The sequence below is a fragment of the Nannobrachium achirus genome (genome assembly GCF_963921795.1).
Source record: "Nannobrachium achirus genome assembly, chromosome: 16".
Lineage (NCBI taxonomy): Eukaryota > Metazoa > Chordata > Actinopteri > Myctophiformes > Myctophidae > Nannobrachium > Nannobrachium achirus.
In genome coordinates this window covers 61,366,544-61,386,787 of record NC_137823.1, presented here as the reverse complement: position 1 = coordinate 61,386,787, position 20,244 = coordinate 61,366,544, and positions in this window count along the sequence as shown.

Below are 20,244 nucleotides of genomic sequence, written 5' to 3'. Positions count from 1 at the left end.
AAACACTGAGTCAGCATCAGGCCAGACTAACTTCAAAATCATAATTACCACTTAAGAAGTGTTGAGCAAAATGATGAACAAAATGCCTCAAATCATAAACGCAGCATGCAATTTTCGTGAAATTATGCACACACATTCCCACTCGGCCAAGGAACAAAAGCCACCCTTTTCACATTGGCCTGATGTAGCGCCACAAGCAGGTAGATGTTTGCTAAACACATTTTTGGCAGAAAATCATGCAAGCAACGTCCAATTGCTGTAAAAGGCCGAAGAAGACATGGCACCCTTTGCACATTGGCCTATTAGAGCACCACCAGGAGGCCACAATAACCTTCCTGACCTGACGGAGACCTGTGCTCGGAAGAGCACTGCTTCTTGTTAGCTCTGAGTAGTTAAAGGTGATGCACCATGAAATTTCACTTTTCCTATTTTAAAACCTTTTTTTGGGGTCCCACTAGCACCTTATCCTCACAAAGTCCCATTTCTGACCGTTGTCTCTTTCTCTGGTTTTGGGAAGGCGGAGGTTAAAAGCAGATCCCATAATCAGAAACAGACAAGGAAAACACTACTAATACAAAACAGTACCAACATTCCCCATTCTAATCATCCTGATCAAGCAAACCAGAGGAGAGGAGATTGCCACATAGGTGTAACAGTCTGTTGTTAAAAGAGCTTCTCTATGCTGCCACAGAGTGCATGTCTTCAATGTGCTTGCTTGTTTAGCCTTTTACATTTGCTCCATTCCAAATGAATGCACTAGCCTACCTCCATTTTCAGCAAGGTGCCTGCCTGACTTAATTATAAAAGAAAATCACACCCAATGTGAAGTGAGCGGTGGTCGTGCTTGCATAACGTCTTCTAGACTAGGATATAGGTCTAGGATGTAATTGGTGATGTAATACAGGCTACACACACACACACACATTGCTATGGTAAAACGCTGAGGAAAAAGTGGCTACAGACACACGCACAGCCACTCTATGGAGCGGTTTACCACCGCTCAATAAATGGTGCATTTATATAGCACCTTTTGTCCAAGGCGCTTTACACACACACACACACACACACACACACACACACACACACACACACACACACACACACACACACACACACACACACACACACACACACACACACACACACAGATGGCAGAGGCTGCACTCTCACTGGAACGCACTAAGTTGTGTGAGAGTTGTGTGGGGGAGGCGGGGGGCAGAGACAGCACAATGCATTCCGGATGGAAGTCTAGTGGTTTGAAGTCTAGTGCGTGTTGTGTGCTTGTTGGATGGTGCTCTGTGCAACCACAGGACTCTCACTAGACTTCAAACCACTAGACTTCCATCCGGAATGCATTGCCCCGCCTCCCCCACACAACTCTCACTCAACTTAGTGCCTGACTGTCTGTGGGAAGCCAAAGGAAACCATGCAAGGCACCAACCTGCTCATCGGGAGTAATTTGGGGTTCAGTGTCTTGCTCAAGGACACTGACTCTGGGGGAACCCGGGATCGAACTGGGAACCTTCCGGTTGCTAAGCAGCCGCTCTACCTCCTGAACCACTGTCGTCCTGACTTCCACGTGAGGGCCAGCCTAAAGAACAGAGGGAACATAAGGAAGATGTTTTTAGGTTACTCTCTATCATTGAATAAATATCTTCCACTACTATATCCACTCTTTCATCCAGGTATGGAGCCTAAGCGTGCGCCGGAACTCCGGGAAGCATGAACTGAAAACAATTAACAAGCAATATGGAAAATGTACCCAGTTTGCAAAAGAGTGACCCCAAGTGGTCAATGACTGAAATGACCATAACAAGTTTGTTAGTTTTGCACAAACATGCGCACACACACACACACACACACACACACACACACACACACACACACACACACACACACACACACACACACACACACACACACACACACACACACACACACACACACACACATCAAAATGAAGCATACAAATGAATTTGATAATAATTAACTGCACGACTTTAGGATTGTGTTAGGATTGTGTCTAGACTAGAATTGCTTTCTATAAGCAGAATTGTTTAATTTTGCAGTAGCTCTGTGTGGCAAATTGTGAATAGCTTTTGGCCGTTCTCCCTCTATTTATTTTATTTATTTTCAAGAAAGGTGTTTAGATTGAGAAATCTGAGTATCTAAATTCCAGGAACCTCATCCTGTGGCCCCACATCATGTTAAGATGAACCATAAATGTTTACATCATGTATGTCTCAATAACAATTATAATACAAAATCACAAACATCCTCAAGTACTGAGAAAAAAAGGTAGTTTACTGCCGCGTCTCAGCCAAACGAAGGCAAGCCCGGTGCATCACAGATGAAGCAGGACAACGACATACAAGCAGGAGACACTGGAGAAGCCGGACAATTGAAACTACAAAAAGTATCGACTGACGTTTCGAGGCCACTGCATCTTCTTCAGAGTCATGACCTCCTTCTCAAGGACCGTGTCAAGGCTGTGCTGCTCATACAAGAATACTGACATTCTCTTCTCACTGTCCTAACGTCATTAACCTCCTCTGTAAACAAACGACTGTCTTGTTGAAATCTGAACCATCCAGGGAGACAGTAAATCTCCATACAGTTGAGACGTAAACGTGCATGATGTAAATCTTTTCAGCTGCCTTTCCCCTGAGGTCTTTTCTCGTGAATGGGGCCCGCCTCGTGTTTGTTCACACACCTGCCTACCGTTCCCAGCTAACGACCCACCATGCTCCTCAGCCTTGGGACATGACTGGGTGAGGTCTGGACGAGATGGAGAGCATCTGAAGGGCATTGACGGTGATTGACCCCACATAGCCTGAGGAGTCAGTCATCGTGCCGCAGGCTTCGCTGCTTTAGAGTCAGCGGCGCGCGGTGCTTTTTGGTCATGATGTGAAAGGGCGTTGTGCAAAGGAAAGATTCATGACCATGAGTTAAGAGTTTTGTGAACACTGGCATGCTGCTAGACTGAAAAACCACAATGTCCAGTTTGCACAGCCTTAAATAAACGCACTGTAATGTCCCGAGTAGCCACACGCAGCTTTCGACAAGTGGATTGCCATGTTGACTGCACTGTCACTCAGGGGCGTCACACCAACTTCTGGGCCCTGGGTACAAGGATTCACTGCGGGCCCCCCGTTGGGAACGCATTATTATTACCGTAATAATATTACGCAGTATTTTGTGCTTAAACTATTGAAAAATAGCAGATATACAAGCTCACAACGCGGCACCGAGTGCCGCGCTGTGAGCTTGTATATCTGCTATTTTTGAAAAAAAAATGAAAATGTCATTGAATATTTCAAATCCTTCTAAGTTTTTTTGAAAAACCTATGTTTCTATGTCAGTGGTGCTCAAAGTTTTTCATGTGAAGGACCCCCAAAATGATATGTATTTAGCCACGGACCCCCCCCCCCTATCCAGGGACCCCCACAGAAGCAAAATTTAAGTTACAAATGTCCGCTTAAAAAATCTAAGATTTGCACACATTTTCACGACTTTTCAAAAATAGCAGGCCCCTCCTCCACCTTGGGCCCTAGTAACTCAGTCCCACTTCCCCCCCCCCCCTTGTGTCGCCCCTGCACTGTCACTTAGCGACTTCCCATGGAGAGGAAGTCAAGCTGCATATAGCTTGGTCATTGTGAAACCACTAACCACCTATCTCCAAGTGCAGATGAATGTATGCATGACATATTTCCCACAGCTCGGCGGCTAACATTAGAGTGCATCGATTCTGCAGACAATATCAGCCAAGTTTAAAGTGTAATTATGGAACCCCTTCTGTCTAAGCATATAATTGTATTTTAGGTTTATCCCTGCTGTCTTGACAACACGACCGATAAACAGTTTAATCCTCTCTTTAATACTCTCGAGTGGAGGAATTCTGAAACGAGTCATCGAAACATTAAGAGCAGGATAATTTACTGGGCTGACTTTGCCTCAGCTTGTGTGCAGCTGCTAGTAGTATTATATGCATGTATGTTAAAGGGGCCCCACCATGAATTTCACATTTTTCATTTTTTTTTCTTGTTTTTTGGTCTTCCCAGTGTCTCTTCCAGCCCCCAAAAAACCCAATACATTAACTCTAAGCCTTTCATTTAGGTGATTTTCTGATGGCCATGTCTGAATGGTACTCTTTTGAAATTGGGCCCCATTCTATGTCACAGGGGGCTCATTTCCTATTGGGCCCCCTCGAGAAGGGGGCGGTACTTTTTGGGAGGCTATATTCTATTGAGACTATATGAGGTGGAACCATGAGGAAAAGTGGTGCTAAAATTGGAACGACACAGAGAAGATTACGACTGACTATACATGGTTCTCATTGTGGTTCTCTAATATTCTCTGTATCATTCCAATTTTAGCCCAAAGACAGCGCCCCGTTGCCAACAAAGGGTATTTTGGTATTACATCTGAAATGGCTTGGAATTAGAGACAGACAGAACATGAAATTTAAATATCCGAGTGGTTGTTTAGGCTAAAACCTGTATAAAACCATATTATGGACCAATATTTATATAAAATATATATTTTTAAAAGCATGGTGGGGCCCCTTTAAAGGACCACAGAAGATTAGCTTAACTAATGCTAAACAGCCAACAGGAGAGGTGCAGTGGGGTCCTGCATTTCATTATCACTCACCAGCCAGAGAGCTGGCGCAGCGAGCATGGAGTAAACCTTCCAGATGTGCTTGTCCTTGTGTGCTCCTGAGCTCTAGCTAAGAGACAGGGGCGTCACAAGGGGGGGGGAAGTGGGACTGAGTTACTAGGGCCCAAAGTGGAGGGGCCTTAATTATTTAGCTATTGAAAAATAGCAGATATACAAGCTCACGGTGCCGCACTGCGAGCTTGTAGATCTGCTATTTTTGAAAGGTTGTGAAAATGTGTGCAGATCTTTAAATATTTGTATTTTTTAAGCTAACATTTGTAACTACAATTTTTGCTTCTGGAACTAAATATTTTGAGATGGGGGTCCGTTTCCAAATACATATAATTTTAGGGGTCCTTCACATGAAAAGGTTTAACCACCACTGACATAGAAACATAGTTTTTCAAAAAACCTTAGAAGGATTTGAAATAATTTAAAGACACTTCAGTCGGTGCCGTGCTGTGAGCTTGTATATCTGCTAGTTTTCAATAGTTAAAGCACAAAATAATGTGTAATAATGCGTTCCCAGTTCCCCCTATGAAGAACATTCATGGTGGGCCCGCAGTGAATCCTTGTACCCAGGGCCCAGGATTTGGTGCGACACCCCTGCTCAGAGATCTCACCTCAGGGCTGGAAACACAGACAAGGAAACGCGCGCAGCGAGGGAGCCGACCGCGGAGCCTCCCCCGCTGCCAGCCAGGCTTAAAGAAAGTAGCATGGATGATGCAGGAAGCTGGAGAGACCAAGAGACATTATGCTCTTTATAAAGGTATGCCACGCTGGCACCGGATCTCTGAAGTCAAGTGACTGGTGGCGACACTACCTGTGAAAGTGCCAGACATATTTGACTTAATTGCTTTCACTCAATTTATTGTTTATGGCAGGGGTCTTCAACGTTTTCAGGCCAAGGACCCCTTAGTTGAGAGAGAGATGAAGCAGGGACCCCCACAACCTGTTCATAGATTCCATATAGTTTCATCAGTGTATTTTGGATTCATGTCAATTTGCGTTTTCAGATATTAACCACTTGAACCGTCAATACTTAAATACTTAATAAACTTGACCTTTTCCCTCTGTACTTAGTCTGCTCTTTTTTCCCTCTCTACACCAAACCTCTTTGCCGAAAATAGACTACAAGCTCACAACGCTTCGCAGCGCGAGGCGTTGTGAGCTTGTAGATCTGCTATTTAGATCTGCTATTTAGTACCCCATATCGTTACTAGATTGTCAATGTCTCAAGTGTTGGAGGAAGAAAGTCATGAGAGACCGTTCACAGATGCTAGGCCTCTAGAATGCCTGTGAGGTCTGAGCTAAACCTCTCTCTTCGTCACCTCCCAAACTGTGACTTTTTAAAAAAGTCAACCCAGAGCAAATGAATCACCCTCGAGAGATTCTGCATGTTTCACAGAAAAGAAAAATGTTATCATTTCCAGACAACACATTTTCAAATTACAAACAATTAAAGTGGCTAATTAGTAATTACAAATCTTGTTTGAGCGTTTGATATTTGGGTGGCCTAGAGACACAAGACAACTCTCTGCCTAAATTCTTCTATTACTCTTTCTGCTCAGCCCTGAAGTGCAGTAGTGATTGATTCCAGTGAAGCGAGACCACCGCCTCTGGCATTCTCAACAAGCCCACCAAATCGGCGCGCTCTCTCAAACAATGCATGAGCAAAAAGCATGAGCACATTCAGACTCCATTAATCTCTTGTCGGATGCAAGCTGAGGACAGTCTGCCGAAGGAATGCATCGCCAATGAGAAACACATCAACTATAACCAGACCTGCTCTCTGGCAGGCTGTCTCTATGATATCTAAATTCTTCCTGCCAAGATTGCATTTTCTCAACGACAAAAGATTATGATTGTGACGGGGGAAGACAAAGTGTGACAAACTTAAGCGATCCAACGGACTTTGCGACAGACAGACAGGCTGCCTGCCGGACCAAGGTTGGAAACCAAATAGACAAACGACGACGACTAAGATCAACAACAGCATTCTGAGAATATCTGGGGAATCTTATTTTATTTTAGTGTCCTCTCTTGGACTTTTATGGATAACAACTGGATCTGCCAGAGAGTGACGCATCCTCCTGGCTGCAGAACAACAATTACCGTCTTTTCATGTTTGTCCAACACACTCAGATCACACACAAAATATTAATACCATAACGACTTCTTATGAGGCATAAACACACATTGAAAGTGCATAATCAGAACTGTTGCATATTTACGGTCCTGGCCAACCTTGAATTCTAGCATTGTGCTTCCTTTTTATGCATGAAGCGAAAACCACAGGGTTCCCACACATTTTTACCAATGAATTTCCAAAGCTTTTCCAAAGCTTTTCCAGAATATTTAAGCCAATTTACAGGACTATATAACAATAATTCAGAGCAATAACGAGTCGCTTACTCCTATGTGCAATGCCTGAAGACAGGCAGTGTAGCAAAAACAAAGCGTGCACGCTGCGAACAGACCGTGACGTGCATGCGGATCGTGCACGATGGACACGCACGTGGACACGCAGGTTAGAAAACCGTGGCAGGGTATCCTCAAAGTCGATTTATGGTGGCAGTATAAATGAGTTAACAAACTCAATAACCAAAAACAATGCATAGCTATTTTTTTCCAGGACCTTCCAGGACCCCAAAACCTTTCCAGTACTGGAAAAATATTTTTCTAATTTCAAAATATTTCCAGGAATTTCCGTGGGACCGTGGGAACCCTGGAACCAAGAGAAAATTAAATCATCAGAGGGGAAGGAGGTGACTGGCGAGCATGAGTGCACTTCAGGCCACTGTGTGATGGGATAAAGTGAGGACATCGCTACCAGAAGCAGAAGCTAATGCAATGTGAAAACACAAAGCCAGGTTTGACAGAAGATTGTGTGTCATTCAGAGCTGAGAAAAGAGGAGAGAGGAGAGTGCTGCTCATTGGTAATGAAAGGCTGTGTGCAGTTTTTAGCCAAGTCTCACTACGATGCACAGGGGCGTCACAAGGGGGGGGGGGGGGAGTGGGACTGAGTTACTAGGGCCCAAGGTGGAGGGGCCTTCATTATTTTATACTTTAGCTAGTGAAAAATAGCAGATATACAAGCTCACAGCACAGCACCGAGTGCCGCGCTGCAAGCTTGTACTGTGGATCTGCTATTTTTGAAAAAGTCGTGAAAATGTGTGCAAATCTTTGAATATATGTATTTTTTAAGCGAACATTTGTAACTCAAATGTTGCTTCTGGGGGGGGGGGGGGGGGGGGGGGGGGGTCCCTGGAACTAAATATTTTGAGATGGGGGTCCGTGGCCAAATACATCATTTTGGGGGTCCTTTACATGAAAAGGTTTGAGCACCGCACTGACATTGAAGGTTTACCTTCAAAGACTTGCACACATTTTCACGATTTTTCAAAAATAGTAGATCTACAAGCTCGCAGCGCGGTAAGTTTGTAGATCTGCTATTTTTCAATAGTTAAAGCACAAAATAACGCAGTGAATCCTTGTGCCAAGGGCCCAGAATTTGGTGCGACACCCTTGACGATGCAGGCCTTAATATAAGGTTTGAGTGAACTGGATAATCTTCTGACACACAATTCAAATGGAATGACCACTTGGTTTTTATGTGCTGAGGGAAAGTGTCCTCTAGTGAAACACTGTGGCCAATAAACTTGCAGAGAGTTGTCTCAGTGAAACAGCTCATGTGGAACAAACTCTAATGACAAATAAACACAACCTGGAACTGATCTCTGTGCGTGTGTGTGCGTGCATGTGTGCGTGCATGCATGCATGTGTGTGTGCGCCGCATGTGCGTGCACCACATGTACAGTGTGCATCTGTACACCATGTTTTACCATCACTAAAGTCCCCACGAGGATTGTAAAACCAGAAAAAGATCAGCTGTTCCCTGTGATGAAAGGATTATCTCGATAAGTTTCATATAGAATTTTTGCCCAGCAAGCACGGTCAGGACCTGGACCAATCAGTGCCGTCTCGATTGGGGTCAGATCACAGCCCATATGGGGATGATCGTGACGTCATTACCAGGACGTTGGTCTTCCATAAAGGAAAGCATTTCCTGTACTAGCCTTAATTTGTCTGAGCTATTTAAGTTCCAATGGAAATTGGCACATCCTCTAAAGCACACAGTAGTGACAGTGACAAGATTGTTCAACAAGTTTCAACAAGGCTTCCATTGAGAGAGGTGCAACAAGTCTTTTACGCATTAAGAACATAATTATGCGATAGAGGAATGCAACAGCTAGGAGTCACTGAACCCATAGATACTCCCATCCTCTGGTGAAATCCATCACATCTCCCAACTGGCTCTTATGAACTCAATTCTGCTGTTGTTCACCTCACTCTAAATGTCAAGGAATACATCTAAAAGATGTATATTTTTAAAAACCCATAACATTATGCTTCTACAATGTCAGACAACAAAAGCAAAAATAGCTGATGTGACGCTCTGTGACTTTGTACATATCTGCCATTAGACATTTATTTTAAATCACAAAAAATAAAATACATTTCTTTGCCTATAATGACAAGCCCAAGGTTGAAAGTGGTTACTTAAATGGCCTAATTTCAACTGTGCCAAAAGACAAGTGTCCTCATCCACAGGAAAAACAATTTGACCAAAATTGTACACTGTACCAAGCAATGATATTGTCAGTCAACAAATACAAGAGACAACTAAACATAATCATTGTATTCATGAAGTCATTATGGCTGTTACAATTATTACATAATCGTCTAATCGCAATTATTTGACAATCGTTTACATGTTGAAAGATGTTTATATACAGTATATATGCGATGTGACGGTTGTGAGCTTGTAGATCGGCTATTTCCACTATAAATGTTCATTTTAAAGTGTAAAGTTGTGAAATATGTCCTTAATTTCTTTGTACATTTAGGTTATGTGTCATATCTGCCATGTGCAATTTCAAAGCCTACAAGCCAAACAGAAATGTAATTGTCAACGACAAAAACACAATTAAATCGTTAATCACAATTATTTGAGAGACAATTAATCGTCATGTAAAATGTCATATTCGTGACAGCCCTAGAAGTCATCTGTTCCCTCAGTGGGAGATCATCACATCAGTTCTCATACAGACAGTGCAAAGCCACAAGCGGGGTCACGATTTGACTGTGATTCAAAACGGTCCCTAATGCCACTGCTCCCAGTGATACAGTATGACTCAGTGGAGTTCAAACCAGACCACACAAAAACAAATGAAACTTGATTTAAACTGTGCCAGGGGGCTGCTGGATTATATAACAGAAACACATGCATATAGTTACTGTTATCATTATTAAAAAAAATTACAATTACAGCATCGCCTCATAAACTTGTAGGTGAGAGAAAGAAAGTATACTTTATCAATCAATGTCAGTAATGGACTCCCTCACATCAATGATGACAGACTGTAACGAGTTCCCCAGTGCACCCGTTGTCAGCCTGATTGGTCTGACCAACTGTTCCTTCTGTTCCTTCCTCAGCAGTCGCTTAAGCAGAGTTCACTAAACATGAATAAAAATAATATATATTTTTTTATACACATTATGCTCAGGCAACATACAGCGTACCCGAGATGTTCCTTTGAAGATCAAGTTTAAAATTAGAATTGAATACATTAAATATCAATACAAGACAACTGAAAAACACGTTTTTTCAATGCTAGTGGATGAAGGCAGAGGACTTTTGTCCAACCTAGCAACAGCCACCAACCCATCAACCTGCACAGCTTTGCCAGGGTTATACCCCGGTTCCCCTAGCCTAGCCGGCTGGACTGTTCACTCCATGTACTCTCTCTGTCTCTCTCAACTGTCACTATCAAATAAACCAAACAACTTTTTTTCTTTCTTTCTTTTTTTTTTTTTTGCTGCATTTGCATTTTCTTTTTTGCTGCAGTTGTTGCTTGCAGAGTCTCGGTCGGGCCGGTCCCTGCCCAGATTTAGCGCTCAGCTGCTGATTAAACATCATGAAGGCTGAAGGCGGACACTTTGATGGTGGAAGGAGTTAGTCTGTGGGGTGGTGAATAACAGGGCCTATTGCCTATATGGGTCATAGTGTGTTTTGAATGTGGCCAAGAGAATGCAGAACGGTTTCTAAAGGACCTGCCTTGTCTGTCTTTCAGCCAAGCCACGGCTGGCTAGATTACAAGAGTATGAATTATAGGCCAGGATGTGTAGGGACTTGAGCGTGAGCTGAAGCCACACATTATTAAACCATCAATGTCACCAGGCACGCAACAGCTGGCAGTGTGAAGCAATGGACCAGACCGTTCATTTCACTCTGTACTCCATTCTCTCTCTGAGTGACTTAACTGTCTTAATTAAAGAGCTCGGTGGTGCCATAGTTTTGTGATTTTTCTGTTTTGTATGTGTCTATGGAGTTAATATTACTCTTCCCCCAGGTGTGGTTATAATGTGCAAATCTGCCTTCCCTGTGTATTTTGGGTTACTTCCTGAAAGCTGAAAGCCTCGGAGTCAAAAGGCCATACTTATGGTGGGTGTGGCAACATGAAAACATAATTTTAACAAGCTTGCACATTTTTGGAAAAAATCTTCCTCCTAGTATAATCATAATACCTGATCATGATCATCATATTTTAGGGGGGTTGGGGAAATCATGGCACCCCATCTTTAAGTGTCTTCTGTTCTTATGTGCTATGCAAGTGCAATGTTTGAAAGTTTCATGTCCATGATCCGTTTCTGAAAACATCTATGTGCTCTTCAACCCAATAAGCCACGCAAGCCAGCAACCCAACAAGTTAGCTGTAAATCCAACATCACAGCGTGCAAAATAGGGCATTTTTCTCTGTGTATTTGGCAGACCACTGCTTTCAGATAGATAAGTCTTGTGGTCAAATGTAATCAGTATAAAGGATAACAGTGTGCAGGTTACACTGAGCCCCAGTCTGTTAACTTAAAACATAACCAAACCTACTGTAAATATTCTTTATGATTCACATTTCTCATGCTTTGCTAAATAACAAGTACCGTAATTGCTGGACTATAAGCCGACCTGAATATAAGCCGCACCAGCTCAATTTAGAACAAAAAAACAAATGTTTACATATATAAGCCGCACCTGACTATAAGCCGCAGGTGTCCTTCCTGCTTCCTGCTAGAGCGCCTCTGGTGGCCGTTAGCTGTAAAATCTATATATAAATCCTGTTAAAGACCATTGTAAAACTAACCAACTGGCCGTTAGCTGTAAAAATCTCTATATAAGCCGCACCGTTGTATAAACCGCAGGGTTCAAAACATGGGAAAAAAGCCGCGGCTTATAGTCCGGCAATTACGGTAATACTTACTACTGGCCACATAATGGTATGATATAGAATGGATGGTGGATGTTAGTCATCATCTGTACATCATGAACATCCATTGTACTTTATAATCCATTTTATTCTTTTATTATTTGTCACGTTTGTACTGTAAATATGATGGCTTGGGATTAGAGGCAAAATATATTTTTATATAGATATATCAACATGAACTGCAGAATGCATAGGCATATAAATGTCCCATGAACAAAGGCTTAGTATCATAAACAGAACAATTCTACTGTCTTTGAAATTCCAAAATGGCAATAAAACCTTGAAAATAAAAAAGCCGCTATGAGATAAAACGTGAAGTATCTGGAAGGTCTAGAGAAAATATTGGATGGAAGATTTTCTGATCCCATTTGCCACTGAAAACAGAAAACCTCTGAATGATCTCATCATCTCTCAGTGCGATAATGTGACCCAGATCATTCCTGCATGGCTGGCATATTACAGCAGAGCAGTCCTTCTCTAACCTTTTCATGTTAAGGTGTTACGCCCACAGGGCCTAGGGGTGTTTGCGGGGTAACAAAGGCAAGGTGGTATATGCCAAAAAGTAGTTTTATTACAATAATACAAGAATAATACAGTTAAATATAAATTAAAAGGTTGCCTTCTCCAGTGGTGAGACAGGGCGGGGCGGGCACCCGACACAGGAAATGAACAAACAAACAGCTACACCTGAGCTAAAAGGGTTAACTCCCAAGCTAACTGACTATCACCCAACCACTTCCCTACCTGACTACACTATCTACTCTAGCCAAAACATGTACACAGTGATAACCCGCCCATAAGTGATCTAACAGAGTGAAATACTACCGTGAACACTTACTAAACTTACCCCTGCTCACCACTGTTAACGTGGACTCTGAAGAGCAACCTGTACATTACACCAAAAGGCTAACAAAGATGGCTATGTTTTACACCTGCTCCGGTGGGCACGCTGTCACTAAGCTACCCTCATAGCTACCCAGACAGAGTGACAGCGGCCATGACTGACTTCTTCCTGGAGCTTTTATATATAGGGGGCGGAACAGACGGACAGAGCGCTGATTGGCTGGAGGTGGCAGAGTGACAGGAACCCTCCTCCACTCGTAACGGCAGCAGGAATCTTCAGACAGGGACCTAGACAGGCGTGCACACCCAATATAGAACCCAATGCAGATCCCCACTCCAATGGCTCTAGCCTTTATTAACCTTGTCCGTAACAAAGGATCCCCAAATTGACCTGTTTTAGCCCCATTTGAAGAGGTTTTGTGCCATGCAGGGACCCACGTAAGAGAAGACCATTTTAATAGCCAAAAGACAGAAATTGATTGATTGAAACCTTTATTTATTCTCGAAAAGAGCATTGAGGTTCACCCTCATTTGCAATGCTGACGAGATTACAAACACAAAAATCAACAATTAAGACATACAAATACACAACAACAACAAAAAATAAGATAAAACATCATAAGGAAATAGTAGGTTAAAAACAATTGCATACTGAGGTAGGGAGATAGTTATTAAATTGACCATACGATATTGGAGCATTAATTTTTAGCATGCATTGTAGATTGTTCCATGAAACAGGAGCATCAACGCAAAAAGCTGTTTTCCCTAGTTCGGACTGAACAGCGAGTCCAGTAGGTTATTATTTTCCAGTCAAGTAGTAAAGTGATATAGGGCTAAAAAAATATATAGGGCTTAAGTATTTAAACTTACTGGAACCCGCTCAAGGTACCCAGGCCCAATAAGTGGGCCTGTAGTGTAGTAGAGTATTTTGTTGCACCTCATCCAGTCAAATTCCTTTTTTCCACCTTGGTCAATGACTCTGTAGTTGACTCCTCAGTGACTAGGGATGAGACGATATGAACATTTCATGTGACCATTATTGTTACCAAAGAAAGATATTATCGCGATAATAAAAATATCCTCAACATCCATCTACAAGCTCACAATGCGCCGCGTTGCGACGCATTGTGAGCTTATAGATGGGCTATTTTATGGCAAAGAGATTAAGGTAGACAGTGAAAAAAGTACATATCAAGTACGTTATTTCCAGGTCCGTTTGAGGGTTTAAGTGATACCTGATATGCATCCACCGGGCGCGTCGAGCGTCGCGTCAACGTCAACGCTGGGAACGCTCCCGTTTTAATCATTGAAGGGTGCTCCACTGCCGACGGTAACGTCAACGTTGGACGCTCCGGTGACGGCGTCCAAACTCGAAAATCGCCCCGGTTAAATTTTTTGACGGCGTCCACAACGTCCAGTCACATAAAATATGAATAAATGCATTGTAGGCTATATTTAAATGTAGGCTATATACTGTACGTGCGTTTCTGCTGTTGGCTATCCATTCACAAGTGTGACTAGATGTCCCAAAAATCCTAGCATATTTTTTTATGTAATTACAGCGGTCTACTTTGATAAAATTATGTACAACAGGCTATAATCATGACAAAACAAAGTGGTCAGTGGTGCATTGCTGCTCTCTGCTGAACATAGTGTGCGCTATATGTTCACATTCAGGTCACAAATAGTTTTATTCCTGTTTGAAAGTGATTTTCATGTTGTTTTGGAAATGGGCTATATTGGCCATATAATGAATACCTCAGTCACAGCCGCTGCGCTGCGGTGGAGCCGGTCGGACGTCAATGTGACTGCGTCAATGGCGCCGTCAAGACGCAGAGCAGCGCGACGCCGCCAGTGGAGCCCTGGGGTTATATCCCCCAGCACTGAGTGAGATACCCATATCCTGATACAGACGTGAAAAGAAAATTAAGCCATAACTTGTGTGCCTTGCTATGTGGCGCACGGAGGAGTTCAGGTGAAGCTTTTATGACTACTAAGACAAGCCAGTTGGGTTATTTTTTTGTTCTTTGGTTCACAATTTGGTCAAATTGTTTTTCCATGAATAATATGTTCCATGAAGCCTGTATTAAACCAGTATGTGTAAAAAAATCGATCTCTACTATGGAAGTATAAGGACATTGACACACTGGTGTCAAAATCTGGTCAAAATCTAAGGAATTACTTATTTTTCTTTCACCTACTTCTCAGTTAGTCAGAATCAGTGGTGTAAAGTGACTAAGTACATTTACTTAAGTACTTAAGTACTAGGGGTGTAACGATACATTTTAATAGCGATTCGATACATATCACGATACATGGTTGACGATACGATACATGGACGATATTGGTTCATTCATGGCGATACGATACGATTCGATTCAATGATTTAAAATCGATATAGTAACTATTTAACAAAGAAATTAAATCTGTGTGAAAGGTGTGGATAGTGCAGGTTTTCAATGGAAACATGTATTATTATGGATATAAATAAGTAAACACAGTGATTATCTGCCAAATACATGGACATTGTATATTGACAAACCTGCACCTTGACATGAACCCAGAGATTACACACATTTATCCATAGACCAGTATAGCTATGGAAAGGAAAAGTAATTAAACCCCTCCTTTTACATTTTTTTCTTAAAAATACTAAATACAATACCCAAGTGGGTAGTATCGATACAATCGATTCTTTGCACTGCCGATTCGATACGATACAAAATAAAACGATACGATTCGATTTTAGCTGTTTTCATTTCGATATACTTCGATTTTTTAAGTTAAAAACGATATTTCGATACAGTTACTATATCGTTACACCCCTATTAAGTACTGTACTTAAGTACAATTCTTTGGTATTTGTACTAGTTACTAGATTGATTATTACAAAACATACATGAACCACTTCAGCCTTATATACACTCCGGCAGTTTGAAAATAGCCGATCTACAAGCTCACAATGCGTCGCAATGCGCCGCATTGTGAGCTTGTAGATCTGCTGTTTTCAAACGATTTCTAAATATTTGAAATAGGTGTGAAATGGGACATTCTGCACAATGAGTACTTTTAGTACTTTAAGCACATCATGATGGGAAATACTTTTGTACTTTTACTCAAGTAAATTTAGAATTCCGGACTTTTACTTTTACTTGTAACAGAGTACTTCTACATTGCAGTATTGTTACTTTTACAAATGTGAGTACTTTTTCCGCCACTGGTCAGAATTCAATATTCAATACTGTCCAGGGGGCCACATTGACAGAAACCCAAGGGGCCGGGGGCCGCACTAACGTACCCCCCCCCCCCCCCCCCCCCCCAGCTATTGTACACTTGAAACAACTGCACGACCACACTTTCACTACATTTTCACAAACAACCACATTTTCATCTAACTACATTGCAAAGCAGAATACTTTTCAAGTAGAATACTTTTCATGTTAATGTGCTTAATTTCTGTTCAACAAGTTGACAACTGTAAACATGCTTTCTTGTTTAAAACCTAGTGCTAACTACATCACACTAGTGATGGCCAACCTGGCTTTGATGCTATCTTAGAGTAGATGTCTACAGTGCACACACAATTGCCTTCTTTGATGCTTTAACGATGCTCAACGAGGATCAGATTACGGTAAGATGAAGCTCACGTTTCATAATCAATTTTTTTTTTTTTTTTAAATTGCTCCAGGGGCCACAAGGAAGGTCCCCGCGGGCCGCATTTGGCCCGCGGGCCGCCAGTTGAATACCCATGGAATACATGATTAGTTTGAAGGTCACGCCTTGATGATGATATCCAACTGACAAGGTGGGCTTTTAGACCAGAACTGATGTATAGGAATCCATACTGTAGGAGGAAACATCAAGCAGATGTTTGAATCCTTGCCATTGAGTGATCAAAAGGACATGTCGACTTCTTAAACCACACACTTCTCAGATTCATAATACATCCCACATTTTGACAGCAACACAAATGGATGACATAATAATCCAAGACATGAGGTTTTTGCTTGTGAAATAAGCATGGTTGAAGTTGAAGCGTTTGAAATGTTATGTTATGTTATTCCTGGCGGGAATGTTCAGTATCTTGTGTAGGGCATCCGTGCAATATTTGGGTGTACGGCAGGGGTTCCCAAACGTTTTCAGCTTTTACAAAAATACAATCTATAGCAGGGGTTTTGAAAGTGGGTGACGGACGGGGCACCCTGGGGTGCCGTGACGGCAGTCCAGGGGTGCCACGAGATAATTTGATAATCTTTGGAATTTATTTTTGACACTTGAAAAAATATTTAGTATCATTTTAAACTTGAAGCACAAAGTTATTTTCAGTCAGTTTGAACCAAAATGGCTATTATCTCAACGTTTTCCTGGCAACGTAATCACTAAAATATCGTCACTGTTTCAAATGTGTAGGTCTTTTGGTAAAGCAAAGCCCTGCTTCATCATACAAGACTGTCGCACAAAACTAGTGAAAACAGCCGATCTACAAGTTTAGTACAAGATCTACAGCCGATGTACAGTTTAGTACATTTTATAGATGATATGCTATAAATATAAGGTGCTGGGAGTGAAAATTTAATGTAGGGGTGCCTCGGATCAAAAAAATATTTATGGGGTGCCCTGAGACAAAAAAGTTTGGGAACCCCTGATCTATAGAATCAATACTACACTAGATAGTACTGTAGCTACATTTACATCTCTTATAGGGTTTTATATGCGCCAATAAAGTGATGCATTGTGACGCGTTGAGCTTGTGGATCGGCTATTTTTGAAATTTGATTATTTTATTCAAATGTATTTTATTTTCATCGATTAAATTGATTTGTTTGATTAACAGTTGCACCCCATCACTCATCACTGTGACCTTAACTCTTATACTGCTTTGAACGTTCCAGTTCGCCCCATTTTTGACAGCGGCGCAATGCCAATTGTACGTTCTTTGGCTCGTTCTTTTGTACCTTGGTTTGATGTCTGTAAACTGATGAGGGGTCGCGCGGGTGTGTACCGTAGAGACAGCTCCTGTAAAAGTACTCTCAAAAACCCACTGGACGTTAGCATCAATGGAGTAACAAAACACTTCCATGTGATTTCCTCTGGATCTATTGCACTGTAGCGACTGAGCTGCCCTGACAAACGGGAGCCTACTGAGACCATTTTCACATTAATTCTTGCATGAGGCTGCCCTCTACTGCTGTTAGAGCCACGGTACACCTCTTTAAGGAGAAAATTAAAAAATAATAATGAAAAAAAAAATAATACATCTTTGTCTATAACATCGCAAAGGTAAGGTGCTTTTGCTGGCACAAAACCCAATAATAAATAACAACATCTGGCAGGGAAAAAGTTAATAGGAGACATAACTATTCACTGGATAGTGCCAAGCCATATGGACTCTCCACACAACACCATGAGGTCATGAGCCACATACAAACTCAGTCGGCAGAAAGCAAACATCAACCACCACAGGGAATTCCCAAAAGGATGGCCCTTGGTCATGATTCTATTTATATCGATTTATTTTTTCTTTATTTTTTCTATAAACAACATTTTCAAGAAGACAATACGATTCACAAAATGTATGCAGAAACAAGACGACTTCCAAGCTCAATGCATGCACGCTAAAACTCTCTGCATCGCGACTCCTTCACTTTGGCCATCCATGCCAGCCAGACCATCTCTCCATCTGGTCCCAGTGGAGCAGAGCTATCCAAAAATAGAAGCACAACTGCGGCCGTGCACCACCCAAAACCACCCAAAACCAGCAGCATGTGGGCTCAGCACCTCACCCGCTACGGGACAGATGTTACCTCGGGACCCAGCTGGGTCTTAGCAACAGGGTGGTGGCACGGCCACACCAAGACTTTCCCCTGGGCATCACATGTGGTTAACCAGCAGCCAGTGGTTATTTGGTATGGAGAGGAGAGGAGAGGAGAGGAGAGGAGAGGAGAGGAGAGAGGACTGTATACAAGGCTAAAGAGAGCGGTTACACATCTCCATTCAGAAACATTGCCATTCAGAAGATTGACTTCCATTATTCTAAATGGAGGTGTCGCCTAAACCCTAACCTAAACCCTAACCCTAACCTCAGTGGGGGTATTTCTGAATTGTGATGTTTCTAAGTGGTTGTGTTTCTGAATGGAGGTCTGCCCCCAAAGAGAGCAATGAAAATGCAGGAGAGTAGATGGTGCACAGTAAAATCCTTGAGTTGTATTTTTTTAGTGTGAGCATCCATTTGGGTTCATTTGTACCCTCGCAAGAGTTGAACTAACACAGTGTTTGACAGTGCAGTAAGGAGAGGAGAACAGGTTAAAGGTTTCTTTTTTCAAATTCAAATGTTTGTTTGCCTCATGCAACCTCTGTGGCTTTGCTTCCTCCAACATTCTGGGACACAGTAAAGTAAAGTATGTACACACACACATATCGAGAAGGGAAATGTGCTGACAGTGTGTGTGGATGGCTGATTCACACTAACTGACACATCAGTCACATCCCGTTCACTTCCATTCTATGGAGTGAAGGGGTGGAGCTTCCTGTTGCGGTGCATTGGCAGCATGTCACATAATGTCACATGGAGTGAACTCCACACATGATGGAACCCAAGGAACCCAGAATGTTTTGCTTTCGCTTTACCGTCATCAGCAGCCTCTTGGTTGTATTTCTCCAGCTGTGTACTCATGCATGTATGCCTGCATAGAGGTACAATCAAAATGCATCAGCTGGTGCCTGGAAATTGGTGAAATTCCTACAGCGATAGCAAGAATATGGACAGATATACCTGTTGTTTCTTGCATGCACCCCATACCATAAATGATTGCAAGCGACGTTGAAGAAAATTTCCTTTATTGCGACCGTCAGGTCGCAGTTACTACAAGCTCCGGCTGTCTGTCCGTCTGTCCGTCTGTCCGTCTGTCTGTCTGTCTGTCATGTCATGTCACACTTTTGCCCTACTCTTATCTTGGGCACCGTTGCCCCTATCCATGCCAAACTTTGCACACACACACACTCCTTGGCTGGCAAACCACAACCTCCACCCCTCATTTCTCACATGCCCCTCTTCTAGTGCCACCATCAGGCTGATTTTTGCAAAACACATTTTTGGACACTGCTCCTACAGATTTTGCCCTAGAATCACGCAAAGCGGTACACAGTATCTCTAAAGTCATGTCATCAACATGGATCTGTCCCATTTCCCATATTCTCTCCTGGTTGGCTACGATTGCCTTCTAAAGTTTGTGTATGCGTCGCTTATCTCCTGATTAGGGAGTTTTACTGGTGTTTAAGGAAGCATAGATCTCTGAAAGGAGCTACAGGTTGGAAACCAGCATCGCATTCCCAAAGTTAAATGAAAGACACCGACGTATACAACAGGATGTGATGGAGAAGGACCAGATGTGGGTCTCATTGTTGTCCATCATGGCTT